The following is a 21,313-nucleotide window of genomic DNA, read 5'->3' on the forward strand; positions in this document are numbered from 1 at the left end:
GAAAGACCACCCATTAAGCTTCCAAACTAGGCCAGGGACCAATAAGGAATATGACTAAAGATTACTCCATGTCACTTTCGCTTTTAAAGAGACACTCTTTTTTATATTATATATATTATTTTTCCATTTTTACAAGTAAAGACAGATTGATGGATGTTTAATTCATTTTAACATTGATACACAGACTCAGGTCACGTTTTCAATATGAAGGCATCATACATAATATAATATGCAGAAATTAAAAACATCATTCAGAAATCAGATTGTTCCACCAGAATTTGAAAAAAAATGATTGATTTTTGAACATATCGTTGCAGAATATTTTGTCAGTTTACAATATTTTAACCTCCTGTTGTAAACACTGAAAGGTCGACATCTGTTTTGATATTTTACAGTAAAAGATGATATTTTTGAAAAGGATACAAATCACGTTGTTTGGATCGTTATATTTGTGGCCTAATCCGAGCAAAATTTGTTCTTTAGTGAGCTTTAAATTTTCATCCAGATTTTAGTTAAGAGGCATTCTTGGCTGTGCTTGTTTACTTTCAAATCGTAGGTTGTGAAAAGGATACATACAAAAATCGAGTGTGAAACCTAACCAAAAGTGGGGGCATTAAAGATTATCCCTTGGTGATGCATCCCTTAATGTGCAAAAAAACGGCTGGTATACCCTGCAGTGAGGGGATGAATATAGCGCATATAGCCTGCCCAGGGGGGTTGTAGAACTGAGCTAGGCGGAGACATCACCACGCACTTGCTACATAAAGGGACATGTAATGTAATTGTACACACATTCAGCTAATTTCTCCTCCTCCCTCACTGGTGGATAATAATTAATGCATCGTCAATAATTGTTTTTGGACTCCAAAGCCCGAATTACACACGACTTTTACGAACGTCGATAAGAGAGGGACCCCCGCGGTAATAATGTCACGGGGTCAGGCAATGCTCGTGTTTTCTGTCCAGCTCCCAAATGAGGCCGATAAAAGGAACGCTCCCTCTGCGAGCCATGCCACTTTTTCAAAAGATTTACTGTAAAGAGAGCCCAATTATCATGTTGTAAATTTTCATCCAATATAACGATAACATGGTGGCAGTTAGGTTATCTATGAGCTACGAAGGAATTGCATTCGAGACCGACCTTGTTGTATTTGAAATATTAGAGAAGCTCGGACAAGTCAGCATATTTCATGATCGACCCGCATATACGAGAGAAATATCAGCAGTTTATCACATTTTAAGGTACAGGGGTTCTGAATAATTTTACACTCAGAATCTCGCGAAGGAGGACAATGGCATCACAACAATCACGCTTTATGTGGGAAATGCTATAAATTCAAAGGGTCGGGCAGCAAGTTCTATGCAGTGGTATTTTCCGCTCATTAATCATACATGAAATCATATTAAATTCTACTCGGGTTAAATCTCTTTACTTGAGAAGTGATCATGGCTTTAAGCGGGTTACGCTAATCATAAGGTTTACTTGAGTTGAGAACCTTCGCCGAGGATCTTGCGACATGGATCAGAAGCTTTCATTAGCTAGTCCATATATCAAGTATCTCATCTCAGCAAAATAATGTCTGCAGAATTCTGCGGGAAAAGAATATTCATATCTTACTGGTGAAATAAAACAAATTGCGAAAGGATGGGATGTCCTCTAAGTATTGGCTCCGTAAACGGTAATGACAGACGATCTGATAAAACCTGTGCTGTCGGCCGAGTTCCGCCATGGCAACCAATCGTAAGAAAGTTCATCTTGTCCGTTTGATAAATCTGTATTGCGATTTGTTTTGGGATCGTAAATGACCAAAAAATGGAGCCTGTCTTCTTCACGATGTCGATTTTATCTGCTTAAGACTATCGACCATTTTTCCATGTGATATGGACCAGCCACAGTCGCGACTTGAGACTTCCTAACCTGGGTACTTTGGACAGCGGCTAAATGATTTCTATCGATCCATCTCTAACAGTTATGTAAACAGAAGTCTATGAAAGGTTTAGTTTCCGAAAATTGTCCTCTGAACCCCTCTTTTGCGACAAACGACCGGAACGAACCACGTCTCTTGGGAACGGTAACCATTCCATCTAATTGCCATTGAGACATCAATATTTGACCCCTCCAAAGAAAATGAGATCTTCCGCATCGACAATCAAGACTCATCGATTGGCTAGAACATAGCTTGTGGCCAGTCCAGAATTCTTCTGAGAGGTAAGATAGCAGCTTGAGACAAGACTGCTCGCTGACAGTCAAGAGCGAGGGAATATAGAACGTTTGTGGGTGCAGTTTTCTACCCCAGGGGCCCTGACGTGACAGTGTTTTGTGGGTGCGACATGTGGCCCCAATCGTGAGGTGAGTGTCTTACTTTTTGTCCCCAGACACATTCGGTGTCTATTGCAATACACGTTCCTCCGTGGATCCAACGCCTTTCATTCACTAGAAGCCTAGCCGGCGATATTGTTCTAGTAAAGCTGGATGCTTGGGGGAAAGTGTTTAGTGTGTTGGTGTTTCTCAGTGATGTGTCGTAGTGAGGGCGTAATTTGTTTACCCGTGTTGCAGAACGTTCATAGCGTTTCATACCTCATTTATCACGAAGCTCGAAGCGTGTTTAAAATGCGCATACCGGTGCCGAATTGACGACAGTAAACGGCCCGACAACACCATGCGAGCGTGCGCTGTCACAGTTGTGTAAGACAAAACGGGAAGCCCTGTCACTCGGCAATAAAGACAAGCTGTGCCGCTGATCCAACACATCCGACCCTATTAGAGAATGATGACATTCGCTCCAGCGTTATATATAATTGACACAGTAAACATGCCGTGATTTGATCAGTGTTGCCAGATGATAACGATGGATGTCATTACATGTCAGAGAGCTAGTATAATCAGCCCTGGTTTTCATCAATTCCAGTAAATGCTATGAAGGGCTATTTTAGCGCTCCCATAGGATGCTAATCGCTTTTCGAATTAATGTTTTTTTCAAACAAGAAAGACTGGAGACAGATTACGGGGCCTTTGATAGTTATGTTTTAGATTCCAGATAACTGGGTATGCTGTCAGCTATTATTCGGACATTATGGAAGCTTTTGGTTCCACAGGCCTTGTCCATTGGTGCCATGTTTCTGGACTCTCTAGCCATCGTACTGTAATTACATAGGAGGCTGTAGTCATAGTCCTAGACTTCCCAAGGATGAAGGGCTGTAGGCCCCCAACATGACAATTCTAATACCAGGGGCCATGCGGCTTCCACCTTGACTATTTAAAAGTAAGGGCACTGTAGGCCCTAGGGTAGCTATTTAATAGTGAGGGCATTGTAGGCCCTAGTGTAGCTATTTAATAGTAAGGGCACTGTAGGCTCTAGGGTAGCTATTTAATATTAAGGGCACTGTAGGCCCAAGGATAAGTATTTAATAGTAAGGGCACTGTAGGCCCTAGGATGACTATTTAATAGAAAGGGGCACTGTGGGCCCCTGGGTGACAATTTAATACTAAGGGGCACTGAGGGCCGCCTGGTGACTATTTAATACCAAGGGCACTGCTGGTCTCATTGTGACTATTTAATACTAGGGGCACTTTAGGTCCAAAGAAGAAATAGGAAAGGCACAGTGGGTCCCAGGGTAATTATTTAATAGTAAGTGGCACTGTGGTTCCAAGGGTGAATATTTAATAGTAAGGGCACTGTTAGCCCCAGGTTGACTATTTAATATTAAAGGGCGCTGTGGGTTTCAGTGTGACTAATAGCAAGGGCTCTGTTGGTCCCAGTCTGGCTATTAAGTACTATGGGTCATTGTGAGTCGAATGATGACTACTTAATAGTAAGGGCACTGTGGGTCCCAGGGTGACTATTTTATACTAAGGGCACCGTGGGTCCCAGGGTGACTATTTAGTAGTAAAGGCACTGTTGGTCCCAGGGTGACTATTTAATACAAAGGGGCACTGTGGGCTACAGGTTCACTATTTAATATTAAATGGCACTGTGAGTTCCAGTGTGACTATTTAATGGCAAGGGCACTGTTGGTCCCAGTCTGACTATTTAATACTAAGGGGCACTGTTGGTCCCAGTCTGACTATTTAATACTAAGGGGCACTGTTGGTCCTAGGCTGACTATTTAGTACTAAGGGCACAGTGGGTCCCAGTGTGACTATTTAATAGTATGAGCTAAGAAATACAGTTCATTCTACCACCAGGTATAGTGTAATAAAGCACACTTTAGCCCTGAACTATTATATCGTTAAATCACTCGGACTTGGATGCTTTATTACACTACACGCGTCTGAGTGCTTTAAAGATATAATAGTTCAGGGCGAAAGTGTGCTTTATTACACTATACATGGTGGTAGAACGAACTGTATTTCTTTTCTAAGATGCATTATTTAATAATTTCTAAGCCTAATTTCGATTAATCTATGGCAGGAAACAAACGACGGTGTCTGTGACCTAAATTAAGAATCCTCGCACAGGGCTAAATGACGCGCTGTTCTTTTGATGTGTCAGCGCCCTACGTCAAGACAAACGTTACTAGAAAAACAAATGATGAGCAGTGTGCTGAAGGTTTATGTTCGGGTTAAATATCTTCTCTAGATCATTTTAATTACATCTGTGATTCTCTTAAACCATACAGGGCAAAATGACCATCTCATTTCTACTACCAACGAAAGTTTAGATCAGTATATTCAGCTGAAGCTGACTAGTCATACGACATTCCACGATTGCATTGTGGGAATGTAAACGTTGCAAACATGACCGTGTCTCTGTAAAGTTTTGAGTCGAACTACGAGGCATTTTATCCTTCGGAAAACATAAACATAATGTTTCCACCAGTGATGTTAGCTGTTTGATGCAACGGCAAACCAAGAAACGGGATGCGATGAAGTAGTTTGCTTTGGGAGGCTGTATGAGGCGACGGCAACTGACATCCATCGTGATGTGGTTACATTGTGACGTAATGCAAAAAAGTTCGATTACGAGGGGGCAGACTGGAATGGTGTAGCGACGTCAACACATTCTGAGGTAATGCAGAAAGTGCACATTAACGTGTGATAAAGTATTGTCGGTGCCTTTGATCTTTTACCGAAGCATCTTTAAATTAATACTAAGGGGCACTGTGGATCCTAGGGTGACTAATACTATCTAATAATAAGAGCACTTTGGGTCCCTGGGTGACTATTTAATACTAAGGGGCACTGTGGGTCACAGGTGGACTATTTAATACTAAGGGGCACTGTGTATCCCAGGTGGACTATTTAATACTAAGGGGCACTGTGTATCCCAGGGTGACTATTTAATACTGAGGGGCACTGTGTATCCCAGGGTGACTATTTAATAGTAAGAACACTGTGGGTCACAGGTGGACTATTCTGTACACAGTGAATCCAAGTTGGGTTGTACAAAACAGTCTTGGTACTAGGACTAAATCTATGTTAAAGGTCACATGCAACGTAAAACACAACTTTGCAGATTCTGGTACCTTTAGGTATGCACTTACCGAAACAAATCATAAAAAATGCCAATTCAACCTGTAAAGTTGAAAAAAACGCGATGAAAGAAAAGCCCGCGAAATCGGAGTTCAAACGTTTCACTAAATTCCCCCCAGCACTGGGGGGAAAACTGGTTTCAGCAGCTGTGCTGCGCTGCGTTCATAACGCATGCGCAGTGAATAGGGTCGCGGAGCTTGAAACAGTATGCATGCCCAGAGTCTGAGGTCGTGAGCAGTAGTCTAATCTTGGTTGTGTACACAAACAAGTAAATAATCTACTCGTTACGTAAAAAAAACTTGTTGATTGTGGTAAGCAGTCTCTGTCTCAGAGGAAGCTCAGTGTCTGGTTTATTCACACCTATATGTCTGACTGTCTGTCTGTTAAAGACAACATGCAGTACACAGCTTGTTGTCACTGACCACGTACTATTTGAACTTAACACCTATCAGAATATACGACATAAAGAAAATAAACTGATTTATGACTCGTGCACCCGAGTCCCGTCTCTGCCACGTTATGTAATTAGGCAGGTGTGATACACATGTCATGTTTTTTTCGATGAGTGGATCTGACGGAAACTGGTGCAAACTCTTGTCAGTTTCAAGTCCTGCTTTGTACTTGGACGAATGACTGATTCCAGCCACCCAGTAGTTTACCATCTCTACTGACATGATGTTTGATTCGATCGAGCGCAAATTCAGAGAACATGTATTTTCAAAACCCAACATCTCTATATACATTCTTCATGGATAACAACTTCTTTTAGTGTATATGATTTTTTGTTTGACAACAGTATATGAATCCATACTGAAATGGCACATCAAGTACGCAAAAAGAAGTTGTTATCCATAAAGAATCTTACTTTCTTGTGACTCGCCATACTTCTAAAATGCCCATCAAACAGATCATCTTTCTGTACACACAATGAACCCTCGGCATATCAGCAAATGAAACAGCCAATCGGAAGCCGTTGTTACACTTGAGTGCAGATCCACCCGCTACGACTGGGTTCGGTCTCCCGTGGGCTTCGTTTCGGGGGAAGTAAGCCCAAGCACTTTTGAATCGCGATTGTGGGCTTATAATTGTGTTTATTTGTGTTTTTAAAAGCAGCAATGTATATTATATGCCATGAATAAGTGATAAATGTGTTTTAATTATGTTTGATTTTTTGGTTGCATGTGACCTTTAAGGTATCAGAGTTTGTCACCTTAGCACCAAGATTGCTTTGTACAACAGCACCCTGACCCCGTTGCTGTCACAACAGGTGCCAGACTAGAATGTTGGTCAGACTCAAAGACATGGCTGATTGTATGCATGCATACTCCCAGAACAATTACCTCAGGATGTAATCACTGGGTTGTTTGGTGGAAACAAAGGCAGGTGTCATACTGCTGAGTGTTAGTTAAACAACTAACACCACCAGGGTGTACACCTTCCATGGGTTGCCAGGACTTGTTTACCTTGTACAACTCAAATACAATATTCTCTATGTTGGACTGTCTACCATTATCATGTTTTACCTGCCCTTGGTGGTAGGAAGAAAACAACAATACTGTAGTTGCTTTGAAGGTCTCGAATATCCTTGGAAAATGCTCTTGATGTGCAGTGATTGCCAGATGAAAGCTGGTAAACTTATCCTAACTAATCAGCTGTTTGAGGAAGATGTTTGCCAAGGATGACATGGAAGTGTGCTGTTTTTGTTATATATGGTTGTAAAGGTTGGAAACAGTAATAGTTGCTTTATAACATTATCAGACTGGAATAGCGATGTTTTGAAATGTAAAGACAAAATATGTCACATGTTTGGAAATACTGTCATCATATGCTTCCCTTGTTGTTTTTGGTTTAGTATAGATATGCTCTGTGTATGTCGTTCATTGTTTAGCAGTAGTGAGTTAGTGAGTGAGTGTTCCACCAACATTCCAACAATGTCACAAACACAGCTCGCACATGAGACCTAGTTTTGGAATAACGTTAAAGAGTGGCTAGGTCATCAGGCGTGACTGTAGGGCTGCAGAATGCACTACAATGTGAAAAGATACACATCACAAATTTTGGGTAACAAATATGAATATCGGGTAATGACACTGCTATCAAGTCAGCAGTTTCTTTCATTCTTAAAGGTCACATGCAACGTAAAACACAACTTTGCAGATTCTGGTACCTTTAGGTATGCACTTACCGAAACAAATCATAAAAAATGCCAATTCAACCTGTAAAGTTGAAAAAAACGTGATGAAAAAAAAGCCCGCGAAATCGGAGTTCAAACGTTTCACTAAATTCCCCCCAGCACTGGGGGGAAAACTGGTTTCAACAGCTGCGCTGCGCTGCGTCCATAACGCATGCGCAGTGAATAGGGTCGCGGAGCTTGAAACAGTATGCATGCCCAGAGTCTGAGGTCGTGAGCAGTAGTCTAATCTTGGTTGTGTACACAAACAAGTAAATAATCTACTCGTTAAGTAAAAAACTTGTTGATTGTAGTAAGCAGTCTCTGTCTCAGAGGAAGCTCAGTGTCTGGTTTATTCACACCTGCCTGTCTGCTAAAGACAACATGCAGTACACAGCTTCAATCACTGACCACGTGCAATTTGAACTTAACACCTATCAGAATATACGACATAAAGAAAATAAACTGATTTATGACTCGTGCACCCGAGTCCCGTCTCTGCCACATTATGTAATTAGGCAGGTGTGATACACATGACATGTTTTATGTCTGTGGATTGCAAACATACTACATTCATTTTTTTTTCGGATGACTGGATCTGACGGAAATTGGTGCAAACCCTTGTCACTTTCAAGTCCTGCTTTGTACTTGGACGAATGACAGATTCCAGCCACCCAGTAGTTTACCATCTTTACTGACATGATTTTTGATTGGATCGCGCGCAAATTCAGAGAACAGATATTTTCCAAACCCAACATCTCTATATACATTCTTCATGGATAACGACTTCTTTTAGTGTACATGATTTTGTTTGACAACAGTATATGAATCCATATAGAAACGACGCATCAAGTACGCAAAAAGAAGTTGTTATCCATAAAGAATCTTACTTTCTTGTGACTGGCTATACTTCTAAAATGCCCATCAAACAGATCATCTTTCTGTACAGACAATGAACCCTCGGCATATCAGCAAATGAAACAGCCAATCGGAAGCCGTTGTTACGCTTGAGTGCATATCCACCCGCTATGACTGGGTTCGGTCTCCCGAGGGCTTCGTTTCGGGGGAAGTAAGCCCAAGTACAAAATATTGCACTTTTGAATCGCGATTGTACGCTTATAATTGTGTTTATTTGTTTTTTTAAAAGCAGCAATGTATATTATATGTCATGAATAAGTGATAAATGTGTTTTATTTATGTTTGATTTTTTGGTTGCATGTGACCTTTAAGAAACAATAACAATCATTGTTTGGCCTGTTTTGACAGTGTTGCCTGGGTTAATCTATCACAACAATGATTTTGCAATATTACATATATATGAGCGTTACTTCTTTTCTTGACTGGCGTGGATATATTCCATTTTACTCCATTTCAAAATGTTCCATTCTGGTCATTGCGTATGAATTGAATTCATGAAATTATTGTTCAGTTGAGCGATTACACTAGTGAATTACATCTGATTAGTCTGAATGTGTAGCCAGGTAGTTTTTGCTGGGGTTTGTGTGAAACAATTCCTACCAGATTTCCCACCCAACTTTTGAGACCCTCAGAAGGTGCTTGGTCTAACAAGGTGACCTGTCCTCTGACCTAAGTTTAATTAGGGTTAGTTTATCCATTAGCAAGGAGAGGTCAGGGCAGGGTGTAGAATGGGACTCTAGGTAGGTAAGTACCAGTATGGTAGATCTGAACTTGGAGCACTGGGGTGGTAGAGCCTGACTTGGGGTACAAGGCTAGTATGGTAGATCTGAACTTGGGACACCAGGGTAGCAGAGCTGGACTCAGGGCACCAGGGTAGTAGGGCTGATCTCAGGGCTCTAGTGTGTTGGAACTGGACTTGGACTGTGATGACCGGAGTGGTAGAGCTATCTTGGAACACTGGAGTAGTAGATTTGGCCTTGGGGCACCTGGTTGGTCACAGAGGCTGGACTCATACAGTTGGGCTCAGGACTCATACAATTGAGGTGATGGAACTGGAGGACTTAGGACTCATTCATTTGGGGTGACAGAACTGGAGTTGGCCAACCATAGTAGAAGAGCTGGAAGATGCTGAGATTCAAGAGCGGGACTCAGGCACTGGGGTGGAAGGGCTGGGTTTTTTATGTATTTGATTTGCATTTTGGGAATGAAGTTTAATACATTGAATATGGTATCAGACTGTAGTCATCTAATCTCAGATCCCAGTTTGTGGATGTACAAGGGAGGGTAATGAGGACATGTTTCCTGCGCCTGCTGCTGTCATCCTAGATAGAACAATTCATAATTCACAGTGACTGAACGCAAGTCTTTGATCATTGCTGCCCAGCATGTGATGTATGACAGCTATTTCCTGGTTGATATGCCGGTGGCTTTTACAGCTTGATTCTTCCATGGTGCTGTGCTAGTAATGATGTCACGTATTTAAGATTCTGTAGTGAAATGGCACATCATATGTTATCAAGAAGTTGTCGTCCATAAAGCATCATGGATTTATTATTATTAGATAATTGTTAGAACTTATGAATGATTTTCCCAGTGATTGATGAAAACTATCTTGTATGGCTGTTCATAAGGTAACACTGCAGTTCAGTGTTATCTGTGGACCGGGTAACACTGCAGTTCAGTATTATCTGTGGACCGGGTAACACTTCAGTTCAGTATTATCTGTGGACCAGGTAACACTCCAGTTCAGTATTATCTGTGGACCGGGTAACACTGCAGTTCAGTATTATCTGTGGACCAGGTAACACTGCAGTTCAGTATTATCTGTGGACCGGGTAACACTGCAGTTCAGTGTTATCTGTGGACCAGGTAACACTGCAGTTCAGTGTTATCTGTGGACTGGGTAACACTGCAGTTCAGTATTATCTGTGGACCGGGTAACACTTCAGTTCAGTATTATCTGTGGACCAGGTAACACTGCAGTTCAGTATTATCTGTGGACCGGGTAACACTTCAGTTCAGTGTTATATGTGGACCGGGTAACACTCCAGTTCAGTGTTATCTGTGGACCGGGTAACACTCCAGTTCAGTATTATCTGTGGACCGGGTAACACTCCAGTTCAGTATTATCTGTGGACCGGGTAACACTGCAGTTCAGTATTATCTGTGGACCGGGTAACACTGCAGTTCAGTATTATCTGTGGACCGGGTAACACTGCAGTTCAGTATTATCTGTGGACCGTGTAACACTGCAGTTCAGTATTATCTGTGGACCAGGTAACACTTCAGTTCCGTATTATCTGTGGACCGGGTAACACTTCAGTTCAGTATTATCTGTGGACCAGGTAACACTGCAGTTCACTATTATCTGTGGACCGGGTAACACTGCAGTTCAGTGTTATCTGTGGACCGGGTAACACTGCAGTTCAGTGTTATCTGTGGACTGGGTAACACTGCAGTTCAGTATTATCTGTGGACCGGGTAGCACTTCAGTTCAGTGTTATCTGTGGACCGGGTAACACTGCAGTTCAGTATTATCTGTGGACCAGGTAACACTTCAGTTCAGTATTATCTGTGGACCAGGTAACGCTGCAGTTCAGTATTATCTGTGGACCAGGTAACACTTCAGTTCAGTGTTATCTGTGGACCGGGTAACACTGCAGTTCAGTATTATCTGTGGACCAGGTAACACTTCAGTTCAGTATTATCTGTGGACCAGGTAACACTGCGGTTCAGTATTATCTGTGGACCGGGTAACACTGCAGTTCAGTGTTTTCTGTGGACCGGGTAACACTGCAGTTCAGTATTATCTGTGGACCGGGTAACACTCCAGTTCAGTATTATCTGTGGACCGGGTAACACTTCAGTTCAGTATTATCTGTGGACCGGGTAACACTGCAGTTCAGTATTATCTGTGGACCAGGTAACACTGCAGTTCAGTATTATCTGTGGACCGGGTAACACTGCAGTTCAGTATTGTCTGTGGACCATGTTACACTCCAGTTCAGTATTGTCTGTGGACCATGTAACACTCCAGTTCAGTATTATCTGTGGACCGGGTAACACTTCAGTTCAGTGTTTTCTGTGGACCGGGTAACACTTCAGTTCAGTATTATCTGTGGACCGGGTAACACTCCAGTTCAGTATTATCTGTGGACCGGGTAACACTGCAGTTGAGTATTATCTGTGGACCGGGTTACACTCCAGTTCAGTATTATTTGTGGACCGGGTAGCACTGCAGTTCAGTATTATCTGTGGACCAGGTAGCACTGCAGTTCAGTATTATCTGTGGACCAGGTACCACTGCAGTTCAGTATTATCTGTGGACCGGGTAACACTTCAGTTCAGTGTTATCTGTGGACCGGGTAACACTTCAGTTCAGTGTTATCTGTGGACTGGGTAACACTTCAGTTCAGTGTAGTCTGTGGACCGGGTAACACTGCAGTTCAGTATTATCTGTGGACCGGGTAACACTGCAGTTCAGTATTATCTGTGGACCGGGTAACACTGCAGTTCAGTATTATCTGTGGACCGGGTAACACTTCAGTTCAGTATTATCTGTAGACAGGGTAGCACTGCAGTTCAGTGTTATCTGTGGACCGGGTAACACTGCAGTTCAGTATTATCTGTGGACCGGGTAACACTTCAGTTCAGTATTATTTGTGGACCGGGTTACACTCCAGTTCAGTATTATCTGTGGACCGGGTTTCACTCCAGTTCAGTATTATCTGTGGACCAGGTAACACTGCAGTTCAGTATTAACTGTGGACCGGGTAGCACTGCAGTTCAGTATTGTTTGTGGACCGGGTAACACTGCAGTTCAGTATTATCTGTGGACCGGGTTACACTCCAGTTCAGTATTATTTGTGGACCGGGTAGCACTGCAGTTCAGTATTATCTGTGGACCAGGTAACACTGCAGTTCAGTATTATCTGTGGACCAGGTAACACTCCAGTTCAGTATTATCTGTGGACCAGGTAACACTGCAGTTCAGTATTATCTGTGGACCGGGTAACACTCCAGTTCAGTGTTATCTGTGGACCGGGTAACACTGCAGTTCAGTGTTTTCTGTGGACCAGGTAACACTTCAGTTCAGTGTAATCTGTGGACCGGGTAACACTTCAGTTCAGTATTATCTGTGGACCGGGTAACACTGCAGTTCAGTGTAATCTGTGGACCAGGTAACACTTCAGTTCAGTGTTATCTGTGGACTGGGTTACACTGCCGTTCAGAAGCATATATAGACACATGGACAAAGCAGCCATAATTTGAGAAGCTGACATGAGGGAGTTTATCGTGAACTGGTTGGTGTCCAGATATCAACACTGACTGACTGGCTATGGTCAAGGCAGCAGAATAACAACATGTTTACAGAAAAGCATTACAAAACCTTTTTTTGTCCATTAGAAACTTGGTCTTTTTGTCTGAGCAGAAAACTGAAATGAAGGAAACACACTGCTCACAATGAACGCAGATTGAAAGTTGCTCCCTGCCAGTATCGATCTGCTGTTGTAGGGGGTCCTTTCATTATAAAATTTGTTTAAATGTCTTGGTGGGAAGATGAGAAGACTTTTCTTGAAATTGAATTTAATTTCACATTTAGAAAGGCCTGTGCTAGCATAACTGAAGGACTAAAGAAAGTTGTGACAAAGCCAACTAACAGTAGTGTTACTGTTAGAGAGACTGATAGTAAGCCAGCTAACAGTAGTGTTACTGTTAGAGAGACTGATAGTAAGCCAGCTAACAGTAGTGTTACTGTTAGAGAGACTGATAGTAAGCCAACTAACAGTAGTGTTACTGTTAGAGAGACTGATAGTAAGCTACCAGTAGTGTTACTGTTAGAGAGACTGATAGTAAGCCACCAGTAGTGTTACTGTTAGAGAGACTGATAGTAAGCCACCAGTAGTGTTACTGTTAGAGAGACTGATAGTAAGCCACCAGTAGTGTTACTGTTAGAGAGACTGATAGTAAGCCAGCTAACAGTAGTGTTACTGTTAGAGAGACTGATAGTAAGCCAACTAACAGTAGTGTTACTGTTAGAGAGACTGATAGTAAGCCAGCTAACAGTAGTGTTACTGTTAGAGAGACTGATAGTAAGCCAGCTAACAGTAGTGTTACTGTTAGAGAGACTGATAGTAAGCCAACTAACAGTAGTGTTACTGTTAGAGAGACTGATAGTAAGCTACCAGTAGTGTTACTGTTAGAGAGACTGATGGTAAGCTACCAGTAGTGTTACTGTTAGAGAGACTGATAGTAAGCCACCAGTAGTGTTACTGTTAGAGAGACTGATAGTAAGCCACCAGTAGTGTTACTGTTAGAGAGACTGATAGTAAGCCAACTAACAGTAGTGTTACTGTTAGAGAGACTGATAGTAAGCCAACTAACAGTAGTGTTACTGTTAGAGAGACTGATAGTAAGCCACCAGTAGTGTTACTGTTAGAGAGACTGATAGTAAGCCACCAGTAGTGTTACTGTTAGAGAGACTGATAGTAAGCCACCAGTAGTGTTACTGTTAGAGAGACTGATAGTAAGCCACTAGGAGTGTTACTGTTAGAGAGACTGATAGTAAGCCACCAGTAGTGTTACTGTTAGAGAGACTGATAGTAAGCCAACTAACAGTAGTGTTACTGTTAGAGAGACTGATAGTAAGCCAACTAACAGTAGTGTTACTGTTAGAGAGACTGATAGTAAGCCACCAGTAGTGTTACTGTTAGAGAGACTGATAGTAAGCCAACTACCAGTAGTGTTACTGTTAGAGAGACTGATGGTAAGCTACCAGTAGTGTTACTGTTAGAGAGACTGATAGTAAGCCAACTAACAGTAGTGTTACTGTTAGAGAGACTGATAGTAAGCCACCAGTAGTGTTACTGTTAGAGAGACTGATAGTAAGCCAACTACCAGTAGTGTTACTGTTAGAGAGACTGATGGTAAGCTACCAGTAGTGTTACTGTTAGAGAGACTGATAGTAAGCCACCAGTAGTGTTACTGTTAGAGAGACTGATAGCAAGCCAACTAACAGTAGTGTTACTGTTAGAGAGACTGATAGTAAGCCACCAGTAGTGTTTCTGTTAGAGAGACTGATAGTAAGCCAACTAACAGTAGTGTTTCTGTTAGAGAGATTGATAGTAAGCCAACTACCAGTAGTGTTACTGTTAGAGAGACTGATAGTAAGCCAACTAACAGTAGTGTTACTGTTAGAGAGACTGATAGTAAGCCACCAGTAGTGTTACTGTTAGAGAGACTGATAGTAAGCCAACTACCAGTAGTGTTACTGTTAGAGAGACTGATGGTAAGCTACCAGTAGTGTTACTGTTAGAGAGACTGATAGTAAGCCACCAGTAGTGTTACTGTTAGAGAGACTGATAGTAAGCCAACTAACAGTAGTGTTACTGTTAGAGAGACTGATAGTAAGCCACCAGTAGTGTTACTGTTAGAGAGACTGATAGTAAGCCAACTAACAGTAGTGTTTCTGTTAGAGAGACTGATAGTAAGCCAACTACCAGTAGTGTTACTGTTAGAGAGACTGATAGTAAGCCACCAGTAGTGTTACTGTTAGAGAGACTGATAGTAAGCCACCAGTAGTGTTACTGTTAGAGAGACTGATAGTAAGCCACCAGTAGTGTTACTGTTAGAGAGACTGATAGTAAGCCAACTAACAGTAGTGTTACTGTTAGAGAGACTGATAGTAAGCCACTGGGAGTGTTACTGTTAGAGAGACTGATAGTAAGCCAACTAACAGTAGTGTTACTGTTAGAGAGACTGATAGTAAGCCAACTAACAGTAGTGTTACTGTTAGAGAGACTGATAGTAAGCCACCAGTAGTGTTACTGATAGAGAGACTGATAGTAAGCCAACTAACAGTAGTGTTACTGTTAGAGAGACTGATAGTAAGCCACCAGTAGTGTTACTGTTAGAGAGACTGATAGTAAGCCAACTAACAGTAGTGTTACTGTTAGAGAGACTGATAGTAAGCCAACTAACAGTAGTGTTTCTGTTAGAGAGACTGATAGTAAGCCACCAGTAGTGTTACTGTTAGAGTCAACATCACTGCCATGGACATACGTATGTGCCAGCATTTATAGCGTGAAGGATTGTAATTCGATCTAGTGTGGTTCAGGAATTAAGATCTTCAATATCTTAATCTGACAAGATCTAGTGATTAATGTCATGAACTTTTCCAGACTTCAAAAACAATTGACCATTTCATCAAACAGTCATCATCATGTTTATGTCTCCTCATTAAAACACAAAAAGTCTAAATAATTAATTCCATGAGACCTCACATTTGTGTCAAAGCAAGGAAATATGTGCATAATATGGGACACTCTGTTAAAACACCGACTGGTACCCAGTAGTGGTAGTGAGACTGTGATGATCTGGAGATTGTGATGATCTGTAAATTGTGCTGAACTGTTGATTGTGATGATCTCTTGATTGTGATCTGTTGATTGTGATGATCTGTCGATTGTGATGATCTGTCGATTGTGATGATCTGTAAATTGTGCTGAACTGTTGATTATGGTGATCTGTTGATTGTGATCTGTTGATTGTGGTGATCTGTAGGTTGTGATGATCTGTAGATTGTGATGATCTGTCGATTGTGATGATCTGTCGATTGTGATCTGTAGATTGTGATGATATGTAGATTGTGACCTGTAGATTGTGCTGATCTGTCGATTGTGATGATCTGTTGATTGTGCTGATCTGTGGATTGTGATGATCTGTTGATTGTGGTGATCTGAAGATTGTGATGATCTGTTGTGCTGAACTGTTGATTGTGATGAACTGTTGATTGTGATCTGTAGATTGTGATGATCTGTAGATTGTGATGATCTGTAAATTGTACGAAACTGTTGATTGTGATGATCTGTTGATTGTGATCAGTTGATTGTGGTGATCTGTAGATTGTGATGATCTGCTGATTGTGATGATCTGCTGATTGTGATGATCTGTAGATTGTGATGATCTGTAGATTGTGATGATCTGTAGATTGTGCTGATCTGTAGATTGTGCTGAACTGTTGATTGTGATGATCTGTTGATGATGATCTGTAGATTGTGATGATCAGTTGATTGTGAGCATTTTTGACTGAGAAAAACAGGAAACGTCCCATATGCGCAACTGATAGTTTACGTGTAAACTGATCGACAAAGATGAAGTCATTTTACTTTGTTATTATGAAAACAAATCAAACACCTTGAAGTTTACTCATCTGCCAGTGATATAAAAAACACTGTTAGGACTGAAAAATAACGAAGTCAGTGTAGGTCTTTATATTTTGTCTTATAAACCTAATTAGTTCCTTGTCATGTTTGTATGCATTTTGAAAGTTAATAAAAAAAACCCACACGGTCTACTTATACTTACAGTGAATTTCTAACATGATTTTAATATCTAAACATTGATAGCGTGAATCATACTTCACACACACCCTATTCACAACCTAGTGCATGTTTTCTGTAATACAGATTCTGCTGAATGCAACAAGAAAAAAATTTAAACAAAATGCAAATATTAAATTTAAGACATATGAAAGTTATAGCAACAATGTCAGGCTATTACCTCGTTCAGGAATGTGTCCATCAATATCCACATAAAAGATGGATATTCAATTCATCTCCAGCTGGTAAATAATCCTGCTCTAATTCGTGTGTCTTTCAACAGTCCAGTATGCGAAAAAGTGACACATCGTTTGAGACATTTTCACACTGGTGTACATGTATACATAATCTCACTGGTCACCCAGGACAGCACACCTGGCAACTAACTGTATGATTTCCGCCATTAGTTAGCCAGTATTGAGCAATCAATCAATCAATCAAGGCAGTGGCGGGTAATTCTTTATAGGAGGGATGTTGTTTTTACACTTGTACTTTACGAGAGGGTGTATATTCATGGTGTATTCAGTATCAATTACGTAAATCTACACTCATAAACACTGCCTTTTTGACAAATCCGCTGTGGAAACAATTAATCAATCAGTGTGTTATCAGTTAATCCTTTGATCGATGTTTGTTTTTGTAACTAGCTGATAAACCCTTTTGCATCACTTACATGCACATATTACATAACATGCAATACATTTGCCACTACAGACCTTAATATATAATGTTGAGTATTTACTGCAGACAGGAGAAATGCCAAATGGGAACCTATGTCGAGTAATTTTAGTGGTGTTACCACTGTTGACACCTGTTATAAATTCATTAACTGACCATCAAGTGAATGATGACAAATAACACCATACCATCAAACGAAGATGTAAGGAAGATGTAATCTCTGTGTCGCATGCAGCCTGAAAACATCTTTTAGCTGACTCTGGTTTGAGGATACCAATGGAACTTCGTTGTTACATAAGAAATGCACATAGGTATTTGCTTTGCACTTGGGTAAATGGGTATAACCAGTTTTTTTACGTAAGAAAAGTTGCAGATTTTTCTACCGATGTCAAAGTAGTTTATGATTTCAGATAAATCAACCGTGTGTTTTTTATTATCATAAATAGTAAACCAGGGTCGTAGTTACCAAAATTTACGTATGATGTTTGTTATGACAGCTGAGCCAGCCCTCAAAACTATCTAAATAAAAAGCTTTGCAATCTTTCGGACTTATATGAAACAAATGGCTTGCTATGTGTACGTAGACATCATATTTTCACATGACATGATTAAATATCGAAGTAAAAAACACAGAAATAGGGTCAAATTGGATCAGCCACTATACCATCCAGGCATCAGAAAAAAGGTACTGCTGGGATTTTTTGTTACAATCAGATAAGGAATACCATGGATATTTTTAAATAACGGCATGTGATGGGCATCCGGCCTCCTCATTTTTTAGGTTGAAGAAAGTCTGCTAATGTGGACAGGAGCCCAGTCGCTCTGTCCATCACGGTTGAGGGAGCAGGTGCTGACCAATTTGCTGCTTGGTTTCGTAGTTAGACGGTTGGTGAAAAACATTATTCGCTCCACATCAGTGCCCCTTTAATGTGTGTTGTGTGAGGTCAGCTGTCTGATGAACCCACTAAAGGAATGCCTCTTATGTCCACATGTTAGTGAAGAGTCGTGTATAACATGTGGTAGTGGGCAATGTCGACCACCTGAGTCTGCTGGAACTGTTACCACTGTCTAGGTCTGTTTCCCCAGTGTCTTCACAGAGCAAGGGGGTGTTGATGTGGTTGCTTTGTTGTATGTTTTCATTGCTCATGGAAATATTTTCTATAGCAAGTTCAACTGCAGGTATACAAGTCTTGGCTGGATTCTAGAAGTTTGGGTTTCCATCATCCAGCTCACACGTATGGTCTTGTCAAACTGTCAGGTGTACACAAGAAGGATTTGTGATGGGCCAAATAGCAGGAATGGAGAAAGAGAGGGAAAGAAAGAATTCATTCCTAAATGTTTATTGTGGGAAGATCTCATCCTTAGTGCATGTAAGTTCCTATTGGACATTTTTTATAGAAGATAAAAATATTGAAGATAAAAATGATTTTGAACATGTTTTGAAATAATCCTTTGCCATGGTTACACTTACATGTCAAGAAATTTAATGAGGCATTATGTCACAATATCAGTCAAGTACTTGACATACACAACCAGTTCATGGACTACAGGTGCAGCAGAACTTCCGGCACTGTCATGTCTCAACTATGGTTTAAACTTTAACATCCAAACTTTATTTAAAGGATCACTATTTGCACTCAAGGTCATTGTTGTGAATGATCTTGCAGAACTTATCTTTTCCTTTCCTCAGATCTTTTGAACTCATTCTTCGTTAACATGCTGTAATTATATATTCCCAAGTAACAGTTGAATCCGCATAGTCATGTGTAGCCTTCTTCCTTGAAATCCTGAGCATCTGGGTATGGTACAGTGGGTATGATACACATGTCATATATCCTTGGCTTGGGTCCTGGAAGTGCCACCTCCAGATAGCCAACAGAATGTCTTTCCCCAAACAGTTCATCTAAATTTGCCATTATGTTTGACAGGACAATGCATCTTGTTAAGAATAACTCAACCTGTCTCACTCTGTTAGTGCCAGCGTTTGTTTGGGGTAATTAGATGAATGCCTATGGACATTTTAAATTGTGATGGAACAGACATTTCTTCTGTAATCCACAAGAAACTGATGACAGAGCAATTTCTATGTTGCTTATAATGTAGCAGCTTTTTCAACTGTGTTGCATGTTTAACAGTACTCAGCAGTGTGGCTGTGTCTTTGATCATTCAGTCAGAAATTACTTGAACCTTTGCATTGCATCACATTGCTGAAGTTTGTGGTTTTAGATTTGACTTTGCAGAGAAGGTGGTTAAGGCCATTCCGTGTGTTGTTAGTTTTGCTGTTTTTGGTTATTATGCCAAAGATTGTGATAGTGCAGGGATGATAGTACCGTATATACCCGTGTATAATGCAAGAGGGGGTCAGGAAGTGGGGTCGCATTAGGCACGGGGTATAAGATCCTAGTTTTTTTCCCAGCTGTTTCACTTTCAGTTTCCACTAACAATGTCAAACAGAATTTGATAGCCATCCCAGCACTTCACAAGAAAACTTCGCATTTAGTCCGAAGTAAATGTTAATATCCGAAATAAAGACCATTTGTATCTCGTTTCCTTGTTTTTAACGTATATTCTCTGTAAATAAAGTTGAAATGACCATCGATCCAGATTTACAAGCCAGCTGACACGGTAAACAGACATGAGAATGACAAATTGTAAAAAACACTGAAAAATCAAGCTAGGTCAAGGGGGGCGCTCTGTCCAGCCATTCCCAACGAAATCTGTTCTTTACAGACAAGTCAAGGTCTTTCACATGATCGTCATTTTCACCTCACTTGATAATGGTAGCCTTTTTCCTGTGAAATCCGGTTTACCACGGACGCAACATCTTCTACATAATAATAAAATACCACTAGAATAGATTACTAATTGTGACGTATACCGAGAACCGGGGTTCAGAAACTCGACACATCACATAGCTTTTGCTGGTTAGCTCTCCGCGTTAGAAATATAAACTCCGCACACAGTTAGCAAACACTTCCATGTTTCATGAGTGGGATCATCTCATATTTCATTTATCTTTTTAGCATATTTCTTCCATATTTTTATGTATTTAACTTACATTATCACTGCAATCACTTTCCTTCAGAAGAGTATGTGGTTACATGTCTATACTGAAATACACGGCAAAATAGACAAACATATAACCAGTAACGAAAATACATTTCGTTTGCTGGAGATGGTCCCTACAGCACACGTGACCTAGCGACTGTTTTTGAGTTATACATTTGACAAAGCTTCGTAGAAAAAACAACACAAGTATTTACTGGATGTGTGCTGGTAATGTGCTTCATTCTAGGTCGTTTTGGAGTAATACGCTCCACAAAGCTTCGTATAAAATCAACAACACATGACAAAACACTTTTTTATTGGCGCCGGTGATGTGCTTCATCCGTGGTCGCATTATACACAGGGTATATGATTTATCCTCAGTTTTGAAGGGGTGTAGAAGGGGGTTGCAATATATGCAGGGTCTCATTATACGCGGGTATACACGGTAATATGAATTTCATAAAAGAAATGCATAATTTGTTTTTTACTAAAAGTTTGGACATTTTATAAACATATTTTCAAAATTTATTTAAAATCAGTTGAAGTTTGTAAACTTTTGCAAAATTTTAAAGTTGATTTTCTTGTCTGTGAAACACGAATGCAATTCATCGAGGGATATGATGACTTTTCAACATGCCTTTGAGG

The 21,313-nt window shown here is 40.7% G+C and overlaps 1 protein-coding gene across 2 annotated transcripts in view; it reads left to right on the forward strand.

Moving 5' to 3' along the window:
• The first annotated feature begins 2,188 nt into the window (after window positions 1–2,188).
• The window catches only part of LOC137299051 (MAGUK p55 subfamily member 7-like), a 147,854-nt gene continuing 128,729 nt past the window's right edge, over window positions 2,189–21,313 (forward strand). The window contains exon 1 of one of the 2 annotated variants that reach the window (XM_067831531.1): window positions 2,189–2,350. The gene's annotated coding sequence lies outside the window, so the exon portion shown is untranslated. The remainder of the gene's footprint in view (window positions 2,351–21,313) is intronic. The other variant, XM_067831529.1, reaches the window with a different exon arrangement.

This window comes from Haliotis asinina, chromosome 10 (assembly GCF_037392515.1).
Source record: "Haliotis asinina isolate JCU_RB_2024 chromosome 10, JCU_Hal_asi_v2, whole genome shotgun sequence".
NCBI classification, from domain to species: Eukaryota; Metazoa; Mollusca; class Gastropoda; order Lepetellida; family Haliotidae; genus Haliotis; species Haliotis asinina.